The 24,711-nt window shown below is 38.4% G+C and overlaps 1 protein-coding gene across 2 annotated transcripts in view; it reads left to right on the top strand.

Annotated features, from left to right (window-relative positions):
- LOC150085600 (organic cation transporter protein-like) overlaps positions 1-24,711 on the top strand; it is a 440,672-nt gene that overhangs the window by 185,397 nt on the left and 230,564 nt on the right. The gene's annotated exons all lie outside the window — the stretch shown is intronic.

Genomic DNA, 24,711 nt, shown 5'->3' with positions numbered 1-24,711 from the left:
TATTGCCTAATCATTCGCATAGCCAAACTTTCTGGAGCGAGTCTCAGGCATATCTGCAATGTAAAGGCTGAAAAGTAATGAAGCAAGAACAGAACCTTGGGGTAGGCCATTGCTGAGTTTCTTTTTATTGCTCATTGTGTGTCCCATTATCACCTGGAACATTCTATTTGTGAGCATGTTATCAATACGTCTAGCAGTTGTTTTGCAGGGTATTGTATGGAGTATTTTATATATGAAGCCCATATATAAAATACATCATAAAATACATAATACTCCAAACAACATCATAAGCTGCAGTTAGATCAATGAAGACCATCGGGTTTTCAGTTGTTTTTGAAACCCTGCCTCAATGTGTGTTGTTAAGGCAAGGACTTGATCTACACAGCTTCAGTTTGGGTGGAATCCTGCTTGCTCGATGGGAATTTTTTCAAGCATTTTGGAGCTGATCTTGGTGTAGAGTAGCCTTTCAAGTACAGTAAACCCCTGCTATTCGTGGGGGTTACATTCCTAAGAAATTCCGTGAATACTGAGTTATGGCTCCCATAGTAATAAAGGGGTTCCGTTCCAAAGTATGAAATATATAAGAAAAACTAGTCTAAAATTTTGTCTGTGTATGTATTATATGTACCTTCATAATATGACTATGTACATAGACAGTACATAGTGAAATGCAAGCATATGGCATCGAAATGAAAATAAGAAACAATTTAATATTAAATGTAATATTTATTAGAAATTTCAAACAAATCTTTCAAACCAGTGCCTTTGCTAGCTAAAACACTTATCCCGCCAGTGCTGTCACCAGTTTCGCTAAAGTGTTGATAAAGGAGTTTTGCCTTTTCATGGATGATGAGTGAACTTAATGGAATTTTATTTTGAGTTCGGTCTTCTATCCACAGATTTAAAGCTTTTTCCATTTTTTTCTAATTTAACTTCACGAGTTACAGAGCAAATTTTTGAAGCAATTAGCGTGTTTTCATGGACACTACGGCAGATTTTTTCTTCCGATTTCTTGATTGATCGTACCTTTGACTCATTGATTTTATAATGTTTTGCCACTGAGGAGACACTTTCACCATTAGAAATTTTATCTAATAATTCAATTTTATTCGTAGCCATATATTTGTACGCGTTAGAAAGAATTTGTCCACAGTAAAGTCACTTTCTTCCGTTAACACACTCGAAAAAGTCTGTTTTACACTGCTTTTGCAGTGTTTATATGCTTATAAATTGAATAAATTTATCAATTTATAAGCATATAAATTAAAAGAAATGACGAAACCTTCCATGACAAGCGCATAACACATACTGAACAAGGATTAGCGAGAAACATTCATGCTCACGATTTTGTCACCCCCCCCCCCCCCACCCACTGAGCTCTGTTTTGACTGGGAAAGATAATTTTAGCCACGCCCATGTTTTTTTATGGTGGAAAATGTTCATGGCGCTTTAAAATTCACATTTTTTAGGTTTCATTTTATATTAAATCAGCGACCGCGAATAGCGGGGGTTTACTGTAGTTTACAAGTTATGCTTAGTAAAGCAATAAGACAGTAGTAACTTTGAGGGAGGTGTGCTGGTTTTCATGGCTTCAGGATGACAATAATTTTTGCATGTTTGAGAGGTTTTGGAATATCACCCATTTGTAGTATGCTAGAGAGGAAGCGTGCTAACCATATTCTTGGGTATTTTCCACAGTGAAATAGAAATTCTGGATGGATGCCATCAAAACCTGAGGCTTTGCCTGCTCTCATATTCTTAAGTGCAGCTGTGATCTCATCATCACAAAACGGTCTGGAGTACTCAGTTTCTGGAGTATTTACGTGTTTAAGGGTCTTGAGTTCCCGTTTCACTTGGATTGTATGTTCTCGGTTGTTTGGAGCTCTAGAGGTGGATAAAGTAATTTGGTGTAATTGGAATATTATCATGAGCCACAGGGTTGCTGTTTCCCAACTTGCACAAGATCAACCATGCTTTCCTGCTGGACTTCTTAAAATCAGTGGTTTCAACGGTCTGTATCCATTTTTCTCGGCGGGTGGCATCAAGGCTGTGTAGCAGCTCATCAGCTATCTCTTGATCACCACTTTCAAGAAAGTCCCTATACAGATTCTCACTGGTCTCATTCCATCCTGGAATGTATTCCTTTCGGCACCCTCTGGGGATATGCTTTTTAGCCATGCTTATTACTGCACCCACAAATCCGTTGTAGTTTTCAGGAGAGGGGTGAATCCATCCCAAACACCTATCGAGGGCACCTGAAAAAGCATCCCAGTTTCCCTTACTGAAGTTCCATCTAGGACATTAATTAAAATAATAAATATTAATTAAAAGAAGTTACTAATGGTATGTTTGTTCTGATTTCTATAAGGGCTGGGTGGTGCTGGCTGTGATAGAAATCTGCTAGGATTCTTCAAGATGCTCTTATTGGGTGATTATTTTCATCAATGGTGACAAAGCAGAGATCGGGGTTATATTCCTGCTGCCGAGCAGCTGATTTGAATCCTAGTTCTTTGGCATCAAAAATGAGGTAGGTGCTACATTCTTTTGCCCAGTTAACAAGGTGCTTCACCATTATGATGATCATCCTCTCTATATCACCCCTGTGCATGGTGACTGTTGAAATCTCCAAGATAAACAGCTGGATGGGGATGCGGCTGGAGGACATGTGGTGGCCATATAGTAGCAGGGGGCTTATAGATGTTATTCACAGTCATTTCTCCTACTTTGATAATTACTTCATTATTGGCGATGGAAGCAGAGAGCAAGTACGCATTTTCGATTTTATCCCTTACATATGTTGCAACACCATAGGTCTGATGGTATGTTGCCCCTATTAAATCATAGCCTGGTATTTTTCCCCTAGTCTGAAGCTGATCCTCACTATCCGTGTGGGTTTTCTGAATAGCAACCACGTCAATGTCATTATATCTTAATATTTTGCATAAAAACTGGCATTTAGTTTTGCTAATGCCTTCTATATTTATCTGGAAAATTCGAATACTAGGTCCGAGTTTTCTAGTCAATTGGCTCTGAGAGGAGCCTTTGGTATCATTAGTGATACCAAAAATCATGTGTACGTAGCCAGCAGATCACTAGAATCATTTCACAAAATAATAATAATAGTAATAATTGTTCACTAGCATGTTATTATTTTGTTACAAGTACCCGTTTATTATTATTATGATATGTTTGCACCTTGTATCCAGGATGATTAGAACTACAACCAAGCTGGAATTTCTCTGATTTCTGCTGTTAGATGGCGTTGTGGTTTCTCTGATTACCATGATCTTAACTTAGAAGATATAGTGTGAAAATCAAATTGTTTTTATATGAAACTAAAATAAAATAAAATTTCCAAAGCAGGGCATATGTGACCTATTCATATTTAAAATATAAGTATTTGAACAGTTGTCTGCATTATGATTGGTATGGAAGTTTGATTATCTGGTGAAAATTCACGTTCCTCTCCTCACTGTCATATGATTCATTCTTATTAGCATCCATTACCATATCTACAGTTTTACTATCAGTGAGTTGAAGTACAACTGGAGCATCTTCAACAGTGTTTAAATGCCTAGCCTTTTATGCACAGATTCTTCATGTAACATCTTGGCTTCTTAACACAAACTCCTTGTATACGACTAAGTGCTTCCTTTTTAGACACACATGAATATTGTGTTCATTATATTCACCCTCTAAATGTAAGATAGATTGCCACAGGTTATTCCATCCATTTATCAAAATATTTTTAGTTAGTGCCTTGGCCACACCCTAAATTGTATCTTTAACATTAAACAATTTCTGAAATTGCTGTAGTCCATTATTTTTGTTGCAAGTGTTGAACATTTTCTGCAAAAAAAAAATCACTCTTGTACCTACACTTGAATGCACAAGAACTTATGTCTGAAGGTTTGATTATGGGTGCACATTTGGTAGCAAATATATTTTTTTGGTATATTTGATTTTTCAAGCCATTCATTTAAAACCAGTGGTCATCCAGGCCTATTCATTAGCCTTATAAACCACAGGAAACACTTTTATCTTTTTAATCCATCAGTGATGGCACAAATCTTTTAACACAAATTGGTGGCATAACGCCTGACAGGTGTCATATTTTTTTGCGTGTTTTTTGAATTGGCCATAGATTGTACCAGTATTTCAGCTTTTCTTAAAAAATTGCAGTACTTATTCTGTGATCTTATTTTTTAATAAAAAATGAAATTTCAAAAAATGTAGTTTTTTTTTATCACTTGTTATTTTCAAAAAATTAGAAAAAATATTAATTAAAAATCTATCAGTCAAAAAATATAGATTTGAATCTATTATTATTATTCTTTTCCAGTTGAAAAGGCTGTTAAACTTACAAAATTTTAAATGTGTGCATCCATATATATTTCTGCTTATTATATTTACAAATTCTTCTAAAAACGTTTATGTTATTAGTGGACTAATTGGACTAATGTTATTAGTGGACTAATGTTGTTAGTGGAGTCCCTCAGGGCTCAGTGTTGGGTCCATTATTGTTTTCTATATTTATAAATGATATTGATGATGGTATATCAAGCTTAATGTCCAAGTTTGCAAACGATACAAAGGTTGGCAGGGTTGTCAAGGACACTACTGACACTATGCTGCTGCAACAGGATCTGGAAAGGTTGAACAGATGGGCTGAGAGGTGGCAAATGAAGTTTAACATTGACAAATGTAAAGTACTACACATGGGAAACAGCAACCCCAGAGCAACGTATCAACTCTGTGGTACTACACTGACAGTGGTAGAGAATGAAAGGGACTTGGGGGTGGTTGTGCAGGCAGATATGAAGTTCTCTGAGCAGTGCAGATGGGCTGCAAGAGTAGCTCATGGAGTATTGTCAACGATATACAGGAATTTTTCCAGCAGGGATAAGGAGGTGATTATTCCATTGTATAAGGCAATGGTCAGGCCACACCTAGAGTACTGTATACAGGTCTGGAGGCCTCATTTCAAGAAGGATGTAGAGCTGCTGGAACGAGTACAGAGAAGGGCAACAAGATTAGTGAATGGAACAAAGGGGTGCTCTTACGAAGAAAGGCTTAAGTTTTCCAAATTACAGTGTCTGGAGACTAGGCACCAGCGAGGTGATCTGATAGAAGTGTTTAAAGCCTTGAATGGTTTAAGCATGCTCAATGCTGATGGGATTCTTCCTCTAGCTCAGAAAAATCACCTGAGAGGGCATAAATTCAAATTGAGGAAAGGCAGATGTAGGATAGACGTGCGGAAATTTGCCTTTAGCCAGCGGGTGGTTGGTTGGTGGAACAGACTTCCATCCCTTGTGGTGGAGGTTGATAGCCTAAATAAGTTTAAGGCTCAGCTGGACAGATATTTTGAACGAACAGAGGGGTGAAGTGGAAGTGGGTTTTTTTTTTTTTTTTTTTGGCTGATGCTGCATAAGCTTGCTTTCTTGCATCAAATGCCTCTACTAATGCTAAAAATATAGATTTGAATCTGTTATTATTATTCGTTTTCCAGTTGAAAAGGCTGTTAAACTTACAAAATTTTAAATGTGTGCATCCATATATATTTCTGCTTATTATATTTACAAATTCTTCTAAAAAAGTTAAATATATGTTCATAATAGATGTAATTCTACACTTTAATTTTCATATTTTTTCAAACTTTTATTTCAAATTTGGCATGCTTCACAACTTACAACATGTGATACCTTGCATTTTTTTTTTTTTTTTTTTTTTTTAAATATGAAAACCCCAAACACGAGAGGTATTAGTACCTATAGTACTTAGTACCGTGCTTGGGTTGGAAGTTGAGAAGACGAAAGAAGATATTTGTTGACATTAGACTTCAACTTCTGTAGACTGTAATTTTCAGGAAATACGTATGAAGGATGGTTCCAGAAGACGGCAGTTAAATGAATAAATGAGTAAGATAACAATTTGGTTCTGTGAGTTTGAAGTTGGACAGTAAATAGATGTTGGCTGGTGACGGAATTTGTTTGGACTGTTTTGAAAGAGAGAGTGAGAATTATAGAAGCCAATTCAGAAGAACAGTGTTCTTCTGAATTGGCTTCTATAATTTATAGAAAAAGCATGCAGCAGAAACAGTACGTCTGTGAGACACAGAGTGGAGAGACTCTGTTAGAAAGGAGTCATTAATTAACCTAACTGCCCTCTTCTGAATGGAATCTAGAAGCCTGAGGGAGGTTTTGGAGGCACCACCCCAAATGTGGTAACAATATTCCATGGTAGGGCAGAATTGCGATTTGTACACAGTGAACAGCTGTTTGGAAGAAAAGTAACGCCAAGAGCGAAAGAGAAAACCAAGTTATTTATATGCAGAGATAGCAATATTTGTAATGTGCTTGTGCCAAGACAGATTAGAAGACGGGATAATCCCCAAGGAGATATATCAACTTCCGTAGAAATCGTAGTGTCACCAAAGATAAGCATAGGAATAGAAGAATCCTTTTTGCAAGATATAAGACAAGACTGAGTTTTAGAAGGATTGAAATCAACTAAGTTATCTTTGCCCCACTGTCGAATTACGTGAAGATCGGTATTTATGGAATTGGTAGCAGATTTTTGAGAAGTTGAAGCTGATTGAACAGGGCAAGGTTTCTCAAAATGGAAAGTTAAATGCAATGTGCTCTAATCGGCAAAACTATGGATAGGATTTCCAGTTAATGGAAGAAGGTCATTAATATACAAGAGGAAAAGAGTGGGGGAAAGAACTGAACCTTGGGGGACACTGGCATTAGTGGAGAAGTTAGAAGACAGAGAGCCATCTACCATCGCCTTCAGTGAGCGATCAGAGAGAAAACTGGATAACCAATTATTAAAACAGTTGGCAAACCATAAGATGTAAGCAGTGTCCATTGATTACCACTCTCTGTCTTCTCCCCCTTAACCACCCCTTTATCCATAGCAGCAATTTGCCTCCAATGCCACACTGCTCCAATTTGTGCAGCAGTCTTCCATGTGCAACAGTATCAAAAGCCTTTCTAAGATCCAAGTATATAATATCAAAGTTATTCCCTACATCCAGTTCTTTTGTGACCATCATAGTATCCAATCAAATTGGTCAGGAAAGACTTCCCCTTAACAAAACAGTGCTGTGTCCAATCTATAACTGAAGTCTTATCTAGATGATCCTGCAGGCTTCTTTAACCAGTGCCTCCATTAATTTTCCTGGAACAGAAGTTAAACTCACAGGTCTATAATTACTTGTGTCAGCCTTTGATCTTCCTTTGTGAATTGGGGTCACATTTGCACTTCTCCAGGCTATGGGTACCTCCCCTGAGGCCAAGGAAGCTCTCATAATTATGGCTAAGGGTTTGCTTATTTCCTTTGCTGCCTACTTTAATATAACTGGATAGATTCCATCCACCCCAGGTGCCTTTCTTGTGTTTATCTTCAACAATTTCTCCTCCACTTTACTCTCAGTTATTGTAAGATTATCTAGCTTACTGCCAGAGTTGAATACACCTCTGGCATTCCCCTCGCTGAATAAATCCTCATGTGTGAATTGCGATGCAAAATATTCGTTAAGTTCATTAGCTACCTGAGCAGGATCATCAACAGTTGAACCATCGATATCAAGTGCACCAATCTGATTCATCCTCTTCCTTCTAGGATGAGGATGAATCAGATTGGAAGATCTTCCTTCTAGGAAGTTCTTTACTTCCTTCTAAGTAAAGAACTCTTTGCTGTTTTTCTTTGCATCCCATTCTAAAGATTTCTTGTTATCTACCTTCGCCTGCCTAACCTCCTTTGTAACTTGGTTACAGATGAACTTGTATCTATCATAGACTTCTGTGACATATGTTAATTTATATGTATCCTACGCATTTTTCTTGTCTGCCGTATGTCTCATTAGTTCATCTGACATCCATTTAGGTCTAAACCTTGAACAATATTTCTTAGTTGGTATGTAAAGCCTAGAGCTTCCAAGATAAGTTCTTTGAATGCTTCCCATTTTGAATTTGCTGTTGGTAACATCATCAGTTGATCCCACTGTGTAGAATTTAAATACTGTCTCAAACCATCGTAGTTGCTTTTATGAAAGCAATAACCCTTCCCTTTACCCCTGATGGTAGTTACCTCTTTGAGTAAATCCCACTTCAACACACTGTGATCACTGCAACCTAGTGATTCCTTTATCTTCAGATTCTTAATGCATGAAGAATCACTAGTGATAATCAAAACAAGAGTATTACTCCCTCTAGTTGCCTCCCAAACATACTGATATAGAAAACAATCATCCAATAAATCCACAAAAGCCTTGCCAGTGTGTGCGTGACCTACCCACAAATTCCAGTCAATATCCAGGAAATTAAAATCCCCCATTATAAGACTCTCTGCTTTACTGGCCCACTCTATTTCCCTGTACAGTTTCTTATTATACTCATCAGAGTCATTAGGCCTATAGCACACTCCTACTCTCAATTTTGATCTCCCAATGCTTATGTCACACCAAACTGACTTGACACTGCACTGTCCAGCGATGTCGACTTGCTTCACTTCCTTGGATTTTATGTGTTTCTTAACTAATAGCATAACCCCTCTTCTCTTCCTATCCTGCTATCCTTTTTTGTAGATGTTGTACTCTCCGAATTCCAGTTCTGCATTACTTATATCTTTGTGACACCACGTCTCTGATATCCCAACAATATCCTCCTTTGATGCTGTGAGCAATACCTCAAATTCATCAAATTTATTTACCAAACTCCTAGCATTGGTGTACACGCAAGTATACATGCACCTGTTTCTATTCTTAGCTACCCTAACACAACCCATGTGTTTACTTGTACTGCAATGACTCCCAGCAGTCTCTGAAATATCCTGCATCTTGTTTTTCATGCTTCTGCTCATTCCAATAGAAGCAGTGCAAGAATCACTTTCACCTCTGCCAGTGGCTATTGTTAATCTATTAATCCTTGTATCCCCCAAAGCCAGCAGTTTTCCGACCCACCTAACACTGCCTCAATAGCATCAGCAAATATTCTTGCATCCTTTCTGTTTAAGTGTATCCCATCCCTGTAAAAGTAGTCCCTCCTGTTAACAAGTACAGACCAGGCTGAAAAAAATTCTACCCCTTGAGCCCTGCACAATCCTTCAAGGGCCGAATTGATCGACAGGGCTCTCATCATATACTCCCTCCTATCGTGTCTGGGCAGAATTGCAGACACTTTCAAATTCAACCCTAATTCACGGCTTTTTTTCTTCAGTGACCTGTACTTGTTAAGTAATTCTGCCGGTCTCCTACTCTTAATATCATTAATTCCAACGTGTACAACTATATCACCTTTTGTGTCCTTAAAAGATGATATCTGCTCTACAACGTCATCAACCTTTGCCCCTGGCAGACATACCCTAGTCCTGTTCCACTTATCCTTTTTACAAAGCATGTTCCCCGTTTCCCTGACAATAGAGTTACCAACAACTACTAGTTCCTGTTTGACCAGCACATTCTGCCTTGGGGGTTGCCGCTGTGTTGCGTGATGACCAAGGGCAAGCTCTAGCGTTGATGTGGGCAGCTGAGAGCTTGATGGGCCCCTCAATTTAGATCCTTCGAGGGCATCCACCTTGTCCTTCATGCTCTCATATAGCCCATAACAACGCTGAGTTGTCGCCTGATTTCTTTACACTCCTTGCATCGTCACACACAAAGACGTCCCCCATTCAGTGTCATGTCCCGTACCCGATTGCTCCACAAACATCATGCAAGCAGTGCATTTTAAAAGGCTGTGATTCAGAGGGCAACTCCCCCCCCCCCCCCCTCAGTTCTCCTCTGAGCCACAGCACTCCCATTAGCTTGAGCCTTTTGCTTTGCTGCTCTGGTCTGAGTCATGATTTCGATTTAATTTCATTAAAATTTCGACTTCAGTACAAAATTAAAACCCTAAACTTGTATCCCAACACAGTTATAACGCTATATATATTTTTCAGTATCAAGTATTGTCTACGAGTTCCGTTTATATAACTTCCGTATCAAGTTATGTATTAATTATGTTACGTTTGTAATCTAAGTCATTATACGTATTTAGTTAAAAGTACAATTTAATTGATAACGAAGTTTAACAAAATTAATAGATTTTACTGATTAATTGACAATATTATATTATATACTATATTAATGCTATCTAGTTCGAGATATAACATTGTATCGTATAACAATGGCAGCAAGTTACGAACGGTAAATCTACTGACACATAAGTATTAATTAACTTCCAAATCTTGCTGTCTCAATTCAGAATAAACTAACGATCCTGACTAGGTCTATAAGCTACTTATAGAAAATAATTCGATATAACAATTGGTCAATAAAGCGACTAAATATGGCTAAAAAACTTCTTGTTCAGCGGAGCTGCAACTTGTAACACTTGGATTTGATACCCCTATTGATACTTGTATGTAATTACAAGGCTGAGTAAAGAATAAATTCAGCAGATTAATTAGAAAATCACAAAATAATGCTATACTATTAAATTTAAATCAAAAGTTTTAGAAAAACAATAATTTCAAATCAATAAATAAGAAAATCCACTTAGCGGCTTTGAACACGTCTGGCTCCCACTAGCCTTGTCAGCAGACTCAATTGCAAATGCCTCAACATCTTGATCAGCTGGGTCAGTGTGACTAGAAAACGGAAGCCAGCTGGAGTTGTGAACATTAAAATCACCAAGGAAAATTACCTCACTGTTAGGAAAGTTGGACTGGAGAAAGTCAAGTTGCAAAGAGAGGAAGTCAAAAAGCTCCAAGTGGTTAGTGGAGTTGGGAGACTGGTAGAGACAACAGATGAGTTGGGAGAGGAGATCACGTAAAAGGATCATGGGACTAATGGGGAATAAAGTCACTAATGGAAATGATGAATTGGCATTATTTCTATTAGTAACCTTATTTATTTAGTAAGCTGAACAGGAATTACGTCGTTTCCGTTTACTAATCTTCACATTTCTTTTAGATATTTTGATTTGTATATCTTGGTTACTTAATAAGATCTTTTGTATTGTAAATATTTTATTTATTAATCATTCACAAATTTCCATAATTTCAGCTGGAAGACAAGATACAATGGATTTATGATAACTGAAGTAAGAGACGTATACTTGCTACTGCAAATATCTAAAAACCTCTTAAAAATAGCATCGATTGATGTATCTGCTCTTGTAGTTGAGATTGAGGGATTAGTGTTCATTGTGAGATTGAAAGTTTCTTGCAGGAATTCCAGTAATTAACTGTTTACTTTCTTCCAGTTCGGAGTTCTTGTTAAAATACACTTCTCATGATCATGGGTATTTAATGTAAATCTTTCTTTAACAGTGATGCACATTGAAATGAGTACGGAAGTAAAGCAAAATGAATGAAGTCAGTTAGGAGAAATATAGACAACCGTTGTAAGTATCACTTGGCCGTTGGTTAAAAAGCACTCCGCTGTACATATATTGCCAACAGGCCGGATATTGACTGTCGGACCAGTCATTTGTCAATAATTGACATCCAAGTATGGTGTAACGTGTCCATCTTGTTGTGATATATTGCGACTCCAGTTGTCCATTTTTTTTCTCGCTTGAGCAACGCAATTGACGTTTGGGATGCTAACACTTGTTATTTTCTAACAAAGTCTCAGATAACAGCAAGATTTGACATTGCTGTGTAACAGCGTCAGTGAGGTTGGCATGGTGTGCCTGTAGGCTTTGACAGTTGAGTGAGAGAACTGAGAGTTTTTTTCCTATCATGTATGAATTTGAGCAAGCTGCCCTGTCTTGTTTTTAGCTGATTAGTCTCAAGCCTGGAAACTTATTTTGTAGATCAATGGTGGATGTAGTGTTTCTTAGGCCATGGTAGACTCTTTTGTCGTCTGTTGGTGAGACGGTGTAAAGTCCATTTGATGTCAGTTACGTGCGACAGAGCGACATAAACTAGCTGCTGTTTGTGCTCCTTTATGTGCTCGTAAAGCACTGTATCGAATGTGCCACCTTGCGACTTGTGTATTGTCATTGCACAAGCTGGTATGAGAAGCAAGTGATTTCTTTTTGGCACAGATTGTATGGTTTTTGTTCAACGATATACTTGCGGTTTGCCTTGTGAGCGGCACAGCTGCAGGATTGATGTTTGATTGCATGTATCTTGCCGCCTTCTTGTGAGCTAACTTTCTGATCTTAGCTGAGATGGTAAATCGAGCCACAATCGTATCTGTTACTCTTCGTTGTATTTGATCTTGAATGATTTACCAAAGGCTCTGTTAGTGAGCTCATCAGTAATGTTGACATTGGTGGTGATGATATACTGCTTTCCGATGACCATTGTCAGCTGGTAGGGTAATCTGTCAGTGTCGATAACTGACATTTTATAGACTTTCTGGTGAATGTATGCTTGCTCTGCGTTCACAACCCATGAAGATGTATTGCGCAACTGATTCCACTTTCTCCTCTGCGGCACTGGGGATTGCACAGTTGTACTCATTGACGGAATTATTTCTCAAATAGAGTTGTATACTGTTTGGGCAGAGGCTATTGGTTTCCTCCTGAGCAAAGAAACATGGCTCATTAAGTCCTTGCTCATTCTGATTTAATTTAGCTGATTTACCGATTTCTGTTACCACAGATGAGAACATGACCTTTGACTGGCACATATCGGGTTCATAGTATATGAGGCCGCACCAAAGAATGGGGCCAGTGATACGATGCTTTATCTGTTTATAGGCTGGGGTCGCTCAAACAGGAGTTAGCTGACATAAGTGCCAGATTAGGAACATGTCCTGCCTGCTGAAGCTCTTTTTGACATTTTGAGTTATCTGTTTTAGCCTTGTTATTGTGAGATAACAGACTTCAAATTACGTGCATGAGTAGACTCTTTTGCTTCTTATTGGCCATTCTCATTAAGTTGCAGAAGTCCTCATTGGTCATCAAGTTTTTTCGTTTTTTTTTTTTTTTGTTATTTTGTGCCAAGTCAGTTCAGTGTAGCGAGTTTTAGATCCTCATTCATCTCACTATTTGGATGATTGTAAAAGTTTTAAAAGGGGTCTTCTTCTCGCAGTCATGTTATCAGGCCATGCAGGTCATTACCACATGCTTCATCAGAGTCCCCATCGTCATTGTCTTGACACGCTATCTTAAATATTTCATTCATTTTGTGAATGTCCAACTCTGATTCATTGAATTACTTAACAAGTACAGGTCACTGTTGAACAAAAGCCGAGAATTAGGGTTGAATTTGAAAGTGTCTACAATTCTGCCCAGACACGATAGGAGGGAATATATGATGAGAGCCTTGTCGATCAATTCGGCCCTGGAAAGATTGTGCAAGGCTCAAGGGGTAGAATTTTTTTCAGCCTGGACTGTACTTGTTAACAGGAGAGATTGCTTCTACAGGGATGGGATACACTTAAATAGAAAGGGTGCAAGAATATTTGCTGATGCTATTGAGGCAGTGTTAGGTGGGTCGGAAAACTGCTAGCTTGGGGGGGAGACAAAGACCAATAGATTGACAGTAGCCACTGGCAGAGGTGAAAGAGATTCTTGCACTGCTTCTATTAGAATGAGCAGAAGCATGAAAAACAAGATGCATGGTATTTCAGAGACTGCTGGGAGCCATTGCGTTACAAGTAAACACATGGGTTGTGTTAGGGTAGCTAAGAATAGAAACAGGTGCAGGTATACTTGCATGTAGACCAATGCTAGGAGTTTAGTAAATAAATTTGATGAATTTGAGGTATTGCTCAAAACATCAAAGGCAGATATTGTTGGGATATCAGAGACGTGGTGTCACACAGATATAAGGGATGCAGAACTGCAATTTGGGGAGTACAACGCCTACAGAAAGGATAGACAGGATAGGAAGGGGGGAGGGGTTATGCTGTTAGTTAAGAAACACATAAAAACCAAGGAAGTGAAGCCAGTCGACATCGCGACAGTGCAGTGTTGAGTCAGTTTAGTGTGACATAAGCATTGGAAGATCAAAATTGAGAGTAGGAGTGTGCTATAGGCCTAATGACTCTGATGAGTATAATAAGGAACTGTACAGGGAAATAGAGTGGGCCAGTAAATCAGAGAGTCTTATAATGGGAGGTTTTAATTTCCCAGATATTGACTGGAATTTGGGGGCTGGTTACTCACACACCAGCAGGGCTTTTGTGGATTTATTGGATGATTGTTTTCTACATCAGCATGTTCGGGAGGCAACTAGAGGGAGTAATACTCTTGATTTGATTATCAGCAGTGATTCTTCATGCATTAAGAATCTGCAGATAAATGAACCACTAGGTGGCAGTGATCACAGTGTGCTGAAGTGGGATTTACTCAAAGAGGTAACTACCATTAGGGGTAAAGGGAAGGGTTATTGCTTCCGTAAAGGCGACTACGATGGACTGAGACAGTATTTAAATTCTATACAGTGGGACCAACTGATGATTTTACCAACAGCAAATTCAAAATGGGAAGCATTCAAAGAACTTATCTTGGAAGCCACTAGGCTTTACATACCAACTAAGAAATATTGTTCAAGGTTTAGGCCAAAATGGATGTCAGATGAACTAATGAGGCATATGGCAGAGAAGAAAAATGCATGGGATACTTACAAATTAACACATGACACAGAAGCCTTTGATAGATACAAGTTGATATGCAACCAAGTTACAAAGGAGGTTAGGCAGGCCAAGGCAGATTACGAGAAATCCTTGGCAAGGGATGCAAAGAAAAACAGCAAAGAGTTCTTTACTTATGTAAACTCTAGAAGGAAGGGGATGAATCAGATTGGTCCACTTGATATTGATGGGTCAACTGTTGATGATCCTGCTCAGGTAGCTAACAAACTAAATGAATATTTTGCATCGACATTCACACATGAGGAGTTATTCAGCGAGGGGAATGCCAGAGGTGTATTCAACTCTAGCAGTAAGCTACAGAATCTTGAAATAACTGGGTGTAAAGTGGAGGAGAAACTGTTGAAGATAAACACAAGAAAGGCACCCGGGGTGGATGGGATCTATCCAGTTATATTAAAGGAGGCAGCAAAGGAAGTAAGCAAACCCTTAGCCATAATTATGAGAGCTTCCTTGGACTCAGGGGAGGTACCCATAGACTGGAAATGTGCAAATGTGACCCCAGTTCACAAAGAAGGATCAAAGGCTGACACAAGTAATTATAGACCTGTGAGCTTAACTTCTGTTCCAGGAAAATTAATGGAGGCACTGGTTAAAGAAGCACTGCAGGATCATTTAGACAAGACTTCAGTTATAGCTCAAGTGGGAGCAGCAAACCAGACACAGCATGGTTTTGTTAAGGGGAAGTCTTGCCTGACCAATTTGATTGGATACTATGATGCAGTCACAAAAGAACTGGATGCAGGGAATAACTTTGATATTATATACTTGGATCTTAGAAAGGCTTTTGATACTGTTGCACATGGAAGACTGCTACACAAATTGGAGCAGTGTGACATTGGAGGCAAATTGCTGCTATGGATAAAGGGGTGGTTGAGGGGGAGAAGACAGAGAGTGGTAATCAATGGACACTGCTCATCGTGGACTAATATTATTAGTGGAGTCTTTCAGGGCTCAGTGTTGGGTCCATTATTGTTTTCTGTATTTATAAATGATATTGATGATGGTATATCAAGCTTAATGTCCAAGTTTGCAGACGATACAAAGGTTGGCAGGGTTGTCAAGGACACTACTGACACTATGCTGCTGCAACAGGATCTTTAAAGGTTGAGCAGATGGGCTGAGAGGTGGCAAATGAAGTTTAACATTGACAAATGTAAAGTACTACACATGGGAAACAGCAACCCCAGAGCAACGTATCAACTCTGTGGTACTACACTGACAGTGGTAGAGAATGAAAGGGACTTGGGTGTGGTTGTGCAGGCAGATATGAAGTTCTCTGAGCAGTGCAGACGGGCAGTGCAGTCATGTACAGCTAAACCTCCCAAATCCAGTAGTCCATTATCAAGCACCATCCATTTTCCAGCTAAATTTAGGAAATCTGGAAAAGTGAATCTTGGAAGCCGTGAATCAGCAAATTTATTTCTGGAATTAGCCTTTTATTCAAAACAGAACATTGTAGCTAATTTTGCAGAGTGATTAAAGTTTTAACTATGCTCCAGTGATATGAAGGAAAATGGCTGTTTGTTTGGTCATAGAATTATCTACTAGCTGTTCATTAATAATATTAGCAACTTGTTGATAATAAACAATAGAGATTATCAACAGTGGATTGTTTAGTGTAGGTGTTTTTTTTTTTTTTTTTTTGTAAATAGCATTGATACTGCAACTTGTTTATATTTGCCAATATGCTGACGGGCTGCAAGAGTAGCTCATGGAGTATTGTCAATGATATACAGGAATTTTTCTAGCAGGGATAAGGAGGTGATTATTCCATTGTATACAGGAATAATCACCTCCTGTATACAGGAATTTTTCTAGCAGGGATAATATACAGGAATGATATACAGGAATTTTTCTAGCAGGGATAAGGAGGTGATTATTCCATTGTATAAGGCAATGGTCAGGCCACACCTAGAGTACTGTATACAGGTCTGGAGGCCTCATTTCAAGAAGGATGTAGAGCTGCTGGAACGAGTACAGAGAAGGGCAACAAGATTAGTGAATGGAACAAAGGGGTGCTCTTACGAAGAAAGGCTTAAGTTTTGCAAATTACAGTGTCTGGAGACTAGGCACCAGCGAGGTGATCTGATAGAGATGTATAAAGCCTTGAATGGTTTAAGCATGCTCAATGCTGATGGGATTCTTCCTCTTGCTCAGAATAATCACCTGAGAGGGCATAAATTCAAATTGAGGAAAGACAGATGTAGGATAGACGTGCGGAAATTTGCCTTTAGCCGCGGGTGGTTGGTTGGTGGAACAGACTTCCATCCCTTGTAGTGGAGGTTGATAGCCTAAATAAGTTTAAGGCTCAGCTGGACAGGTATTTTGAACGAACAGAGGGGTGAAGTGGAAGTGGGTTTTTTTTTTTTTTTTTTTTTTTTGGCTGATGCTGCATAAGCTTGCTTTCTTGCATCAAATGCCTCTGCTAATGCTAAATGCTAATTTATGCTGCTCTAGTATGAGCTCTTCATTGTCGTCGTAGATCTTGACATATGCCATCTCTGACAGTATCTGTTTCCTCATTGAGAAATGGAATGTGCAGCCTTACCATCTTGTGCTTGTACTCATTGAGATCCTGAGCCATGTCATAGTTTCGACAGCGTATCATTCGTGAATACTGCCGTTAGTGCTGTGTTTGTAATTTGTGACAAAGCATGACCCAACTGGTGTGGTCTCTTGTATTTATCAAACAAATTCTCTTTCCATATGTCCCACAAATCCTCCGCAAGGTTCTCCTTGTTCATTTTTTTGTTTGACTTCCTCACGCTCTGTCGCTCAATCGAACCAGTTGGGATTGTGCTACTTCTCACACTGATAATTGAAAAATACCTTGGGCCGATTTATGCCAGCTCTTAGCACATCCAAGTAATAGTTATAGGAGTTTACATTGTTTGCTCTGAAGAAGGCATCAATGTCAGCATAATCGTTACCCTCTAGATTTAGCCACATCTTGTAATGAGCGCCGTATTTTACTTGGTGCCCATCTGTCTTTAAGCATGGGCACTAATATAGTGGTCAAGCGACAAAGTAGGATAGGTGCTTCAAATCGGCACATCTGTCGTTTATCTGGTGTTATTTTCTAGTAACACGTGAATGTATGTTTGTGAGCTTCAAGCTTAAGCTTGATGCTCCCTGAAGCCTCACTAGCGGAGAGAGACACTAACTTTTCAATCATTCCAATGGCTTTTTCTTTGTTCTCATCCAAAGGATCTTTGGGAGTGTTATTTAGCCACAGCAAAGTGTGCGCGTGTGTGTGCGCGCGTGTGTGTGTGTGCGTGTGTGTGTGTGCGTGCGTGCGTGCTACCACAATGTTGAAATTCTATGCACTTGAAAAAATTGACCACGTAAAATTGATCAAATGGGGTATAATGTTTCGACTGCAATATGTTCATTATTATACCCACAATCTTCTTGAAGTATATCACACAAGTTACAGCATCTTCGTTCACTAGCATCGCCTTCTGTGTGAAGTCCATGTCGCTTGCATCATCCTCACTAAAATTGCTCCCCTTATTCTGTAACTTGTACAATAGCTGAAGCAAGTGGGGCCAACCAATTTCATTGGCACTCAGAGTCAAGACCATTGTAGGTTTACCAAGCTGGCTAATCATAGCGAATAGGCTGCACTTACATTGAAGCCCAGTAGTAGGTTGTATTTGGAATTTCCTTTAGGAAGGTCAACTTGTTTTTGATACATCTCTTAATGTATTCTTTGGATTGATCTTGATTGCGGGTCAGTTTTGTATCTTTACCTAGATATTTGAAAGCCACTGTCAAAGAATCTTTCATTATCTTCACTGCTATGTAAAGGAGATGATATGGAGTAACACCGTGTCGGTCATATCATTTGGGGTTCGCTCATGGCCATCATGAACGGATTCACACATAAATTCTCTCTGAATGTTCTGAATTGTCCAAGATGAATAGCCAGGTGGGAAGGAGCAGCAGTGCGTAGCACACGCTTCTTGATTAGACCGGGGTTCGAGCCCGTCACCACCAAATACGGAGGATGCGGAAAGGTCATTCAGGGAATGACCACCGCATATCCCGGAGCAATATGGCCTTAGTTGCTAATGCTCCTAAAAAAAAAAAAACCAAATAACCAAACCAAACCAAGATGAATGCTGGGAAAGGACAGTTTCTTTGCATGCTCATCAAACAGTAAGTTCTGCAGTACGTTAGTTTCTCCTGGAGCACAACTAAGATATTTATCGTCGCTCCACAACAACTTTTGCTGTTGGGCGATGAGACTTTCCTCCATTTGAACCACTTCTTTTATGTCGGGTTTAGCCATATTAATTTCCATTTCACTGGCATTGAAGAATGACTGATCTGTCATGATTTGATACAGTCAATAGAGAGGCATGTCGACCAAATATTTCAGCCATGCTTTAACCGCTCACTTCCTTACTAATGCGATCAAATAGATATACTTGTGTATTTTCTTGCGTCATGTATACACATTTATACAATGATCATCGTCATCAATCTCCCTTGGCAAGCGATGGATCATTTTGTTGACTGAAACTGGCACATTAATCACTTGGCCCTGAATGCCAAATTGTCCATATGCATGTCTCAGGTGGCTTATTTGCATGAACTGTAAGCAAGGAGAAATAAGCCCCTCTGTCACTAAATCCAACTTCTGTAGATGCAACGATTAAATTTCTGGGTAGACGAAGCTGTTCGACTTATGTTGCTCTGGAATAGTGTTCTTCTTAAGTGATCCTCTGCAGCGATTATACAGAAGAATCCCATCAACATCAGCACCTGAAAATGCAGTGCGTATCAATGGTTCATCTTTAGAAGCTGGTTTCTTTGTGTCATTTTTGAACCATATATGTAGCATACAGAACAGAAATAATTTCTCATAAATATCCTTTTAAACTCTTGATGCATGTTCTTATGTAAATAGTAGTCAGTGTAAGGAAAGGGAGCTTGATCATTTAAACTCATCTGCTCCACAATTGGAGAAATGCTCCATTGTACATAATTAATACTAATTTCGGGTACATCATTGTTAGATGGAGCGATATTGCTGGTTGAAGTCACTGCTAAATCCAACACTTGATTTTTTGTTTGTCTTTTATGCAATCTCGATAGTCTTTGTTGTTCTTTTACACGCATTGCTACCTCCAGCTTTATTTTCTTAAGTTTTCTTGCTTGATACTCTTGACAATGCTGTGCATTTGCCTTTGACATCATTGAACACAGCTATAGCAGTGTGGCATTCAGTCCCTTTCACTACTCAGAAAATTATTGATGTGAAAACATCTTGGCACCTAACAATAGAATGTAAGGAAATTGTGGATTGTAACAATACAAATACTTGTATTGTCGCAATCATACTATTCAATAGATGGCTACAATCAAATAGATAATTATGCTATTGGTCTAACCTCTTCCAAACATTGATTCGGTAGAGTAAGCAATGGGCATGTGCATAAAACATTACATTGTTCATACTAAATAATTTGGAGTGAAGTATGAAGCTAATATCACTAACATTGATTTGGTAGAATAAGTAAAATGTTACATCATTCATGATTTCAGTTCTAGCTGTTCGTTTTTAAAACAGTTCTGATTTTCGTCAAAGATGTTTATACATAAAACATCTTTCATGTGTACAGTTGGTTACACATACAGTTTTTTTCATTTTCTACTACCCCCTACCACACTCAAGGACCACATGGTTGGTATGCTACTCTGGAATTAGTGCTACCTATGCAGTTTTGCATTTGTCAAAGTTAAACTTCAACTGCCATTTCTCAGTCCATCTGCCTAAATTTTCTAGAACCTGTTACAGTGTTATTCATTATTACTATCATTAACCATCCTGAACCTTTGTATCATCCGAAAACTTGGACTTTAAGCCTAATATGAAAACCTGGACATTAGACCTGATATCAATATCATTAATAAATATCAAAAACAATAACAATGGGCTCAACACTAAACTCTGGGGGACTCCACTAATAACATTAATCCACGAAGAGCAGTGTCCATTGATAATCATTCTGTCTTCTCCCACTCAACCATCCTTTTATTCATAGCAGTAATTTGCCCTTAATGTCTCACTGCTCTGTTTTGTACAGCAGTCTTTTATGTGCAACAGTATCAAAAGCTTTCCCGAAATCCAAGCACAAGTACATTGTCAAAATTATTTTTTGCATCCAGTTCCTTTGTCACTGCATCATGGTATCCATTCAAATCAATCAAATAAGATTGCCTCTTAACAAACCCATGCTGTGTCTGAAGTATAACCACGATCCTGTCTAGATGGTCCTGCATTACTTCTTTAACCAATGACTCCATTATTTTCCCTGGAATAATAAATAACTAATAGGAACTGTAATTACTTTTGTCACCCTTTTATCCCTCTCTATGAATTGGGACACATTTATACACATCTAGTTCACAGGGACATCCTCTGAATCCAAAGATAGTCTCTCGTGATTATGGCTATGGGTTTGCTTAACTCCCTTAATATAATTGGATAGATCCAATCCACCCTATGTGCCTTTCTTATAGGTTATGTCAAAATTATGTTAACACTTATATGGAATGAACATTTGAATTTTATTTTAGTTTATTTTTTTCAGATATAATGGCAGATAGGTTAACGCTAGAAGAAAGAAGAGTGGTGGCAAACTTGATGGAAGTGTTTTGTTCTCCAACCATAATTTAATGATTTAAATTCTCAGTTCTCCAACTGTTTAATGATTTATCGTATATATGAAAAGTTTGTTTGAACTGGCTCAGTTGCAGACAACTACAAAGGTAATGCTGGACATCCCAGAATAGGTAGAAGTGAAATGAACATCGCTGTTGTTCAACTATCAATTCTGAATAGTTCAGGAAAGTCTACCAAACGATGCAGTTTGGAAACAGGGATTTCACAGAAAACTGTATGGAGAATTTTAATGCAGGACCTCAAAATGAGCCCGTACCATATCCAACTCGTTTAAGCATTGACAGAAGGTCAAATACGTGTTCATGTGGAATGCTGCCAGATTTTAGCAGAAATGGCAAACATCCAGCGACATTGTGTATCAGATGCCATTCAGTGATGAAGCCACTTTTCACATTAATGGTCATGTGAACTGACACAACACAATCTTTTGGGGTAACGAAAATCCACGAGTACTTTGTGAGCATGAACTTGTCTCCCCAAAGTTGAATGTCTGGTGTGCTGTTACCGCTGATAGTGTAATTGGACCTTACTTTTTTGACACCCCAACAGTGAATTCTGAATCCTACTTACATATGTTGCAGTCATACTCCATCGATGAACTTCCACTGATAATATGCTCAGTGGGGTATTTTCAACAGGATGGTGCACCTGCACATTTTGGTTGTATTGTTCGTGATTTCCTAGATAACACATTTCCAAGAAGATGGATAGGAAGATGTGGGCCTTTGCAATGGTCTCCCCCACTCCCTTGATCTGACGCCCTGCGACTTCTGGTTGTGGGATATGGTGAAAGAGAGAATGTACAGCACGAAAGTTCGGAATATCAATGAACTCAAGGAAAGAATTACAAATGTGGTAACATCTATTCCCAGAGGCATCGGCATTAAATGCTACTTTCAATCGTTTCCTATTGTGTGTTGATAACAATGGACAACAGATTAAGACCTTACATAGATAATATTCCATATATACAATACGACAAATGTTGATTTCAGTTAATGTTGATAAATGTTGATTACAATAAATGTTTTTTCCCTATAAGTGTTGACATAATTTTGACATTATTTTATCCATATAAGTGTTGACATAATTTTGACATTATTTTATCCATATAAGTGTTGACATAATTTTGACATTATTTTATCCATATAAGTGTTAACATAATTTTGACATACCATGTATTATCAAATTCAACAATTTCTCTTCATTTTCCTCTGAGTTATTACAAAACCATTTAGCTCCCTTAATGAGTTTGATAACGTTCTGAAATCCTCTTCTCTAAAGAATTCCTCATGTATGATTGTAGATGCAGAATACTTATTCAGTTTGTCAGCAACCTGAGCAGAATCATCAGTAGTTAAATCATCAAAAAAGGGAGGTCATAATCCCACTGTATAATAAGGCAACTGTAAGACCACAATTAGAATACTGTCCAAGTACAGAGACTTCATCAAAAAAAATAAATTGAGCTTTAAATGGTCCAAAGATGAGCAACTTGCATGGTGAGATCTTGCAAAAGTAGTAGTAGTGGAAAATGATGCAAGAAAGCAAGCTTATATAGCATCAGTCAAAAAAAAAGCCAACACTTCCCTTTTCATCATATTCATCTGCTCTAACAGTTTAACCAAGTTCTACATTGAATTTATTCAAGGAAGAAATAGAACAACACCAGATGGGAGTTTGTTCCAACAATGACCCACTCTCTGGCTGAAGGCATTCTGCACATTCTTCTCCAAGCCAACCTTCTTCAATTTGAATTTATGCCCCCTCATGTGTAGACTGAGTAAGAGGAAGGATTCAATCAACAACGAGCTTACTCAATCTATTCAAGTCTTTAAAAAATCTCAGTCAGATCTCCTCACAGATGCCTAGTCTTTAGATGCTGCAATTTGTAAAACTGAAGCCTTTCCTGGTAAGAGCACCAATTTGCTCCCCTCACTATTCCATTGTTCTTCTCAACACCCATTCTAATAGATCCACATTCTTCCCCTAAATAAGGCTTCCAGACCTCAGTGCAGTACTCAAGTTGTGTGTGGCCCAGCATTGCCTTATACAACAAGATAATCACCTCTTTATTCCTGCTAGCAAAATTCCCATATATCATTGACAAAATCCCATGAACTGGTCTGGCGGCCTGCCTGCACTGCTAAGAGAACTTTATATCTGATTGCACAATTATCCCTAGAAATTTTTCCATTCTTCACTAACCTGACAATTATCCCTAGATCTTTTTCCATTCTTCACCAAGCCAAGTGTGGTACCACACATTTGGTGTGTTAATGTAGGGTTACTGCTACCCATGTGCAGTACATTACATTTGTGAATATTAAACTTCCATTGCCATGTCTCAGCCCATCTGGCTAATTTTTCCAGATCTTTTTTGCAAGTAAAGTACCCTGGTTACTGTTATTAATCACCCCTTAGACACTATAAATAAGGTTATGCCTATTATGCCTTCATCAGTGTCATTAATAAATATTGAAAACAATAATTAGCCTTTTACTTAACCCTGGGCAACTCCATTAATAACATTTGTCCAAGAAGAGCAGTACCCATTGATAACAACTTACATTCACACGTCATATGAGCTCAAGGATGCTCCCATAATTATGGCTAGAGATTTGTTCACCTTCCACTTCATATAATGCTTCCACTTCATATAATTGGATTGATTCCTTCCATCCCGGATTCCTTTTTGATTTAGTTTCAACAATTTCTCTTCCACTTTCCTCTCAGTTATCAAAAAATCATTGAGCTCCCTTTTAGAATTTGATAAACTTCTGGTATCCCCACCCCTAAAATTCCTCATGTGTGAATGCCAAATACGTGTTCAGTTTGTAGGCAACCTGTGCATGATCATCAACAGTTAAACCATTCATATCTAGTGGGCCAATGTTTTTCATTCTCTTACTTCTAGTGTTTACATAAATATAGAAGTCTTTGCTACCCTTCTTTGTGCTCTTAGCCAAAGGTTTCTCATAATCTTCCTTATCTTGTCTAACTCCCTTCGTGATTTGATTGCAGGCTAGCTTAATATAGTTTTTTATATCCCCTGATAAGTTGTACTCATTCCTCTCATTTTTCTTCTCTGCCAGTAGTCTCATCAGTTCATATGACATCCATTTAGGTCCATGCTTTGAAAGATACCACTTATTTGGTAGCGAAAGCCTAGTAACATCTATGATTTCATCCCTTCTGCTTCTCATTTAGAATTTGCCATCAGTAACATCATCAGTTGGTCCTGCTGCACTGAATTTAAAACTGTCTTAGACCACTGCTATCACAAAAGCAAAGGACTGTCCTTTTGCCTTTGACAGTAGTTACATTTTTAAGTAAATCTCACGTGAATACACTGTGATTGCTATTGCCTAGTGGGTTTTTTATCTGCAGATTTTTTATGTAGTAGTGTTGATCTGAT

This window comes from Mastigoproctus giganteus, chromosome 5 (genome assembly GCF_048544385.1).
Source record: "Mastigoproctus giganteus isolate SK-2022 chromosome 5, ASM4854438v1, whole genome shotgun sequence".
Classification (NCBI taxonomy): Eukaryota; Metazoa; Arthropoda; class Arachnida; order Uropygi; family Thelyphonidae; genus Mastigoproctus; species Mastigoproctus giganteus.
Note: the sequence above shows the minus strand (reverse complement) of the source record. Positions and strands in the feature narration are given on the sequence as shown.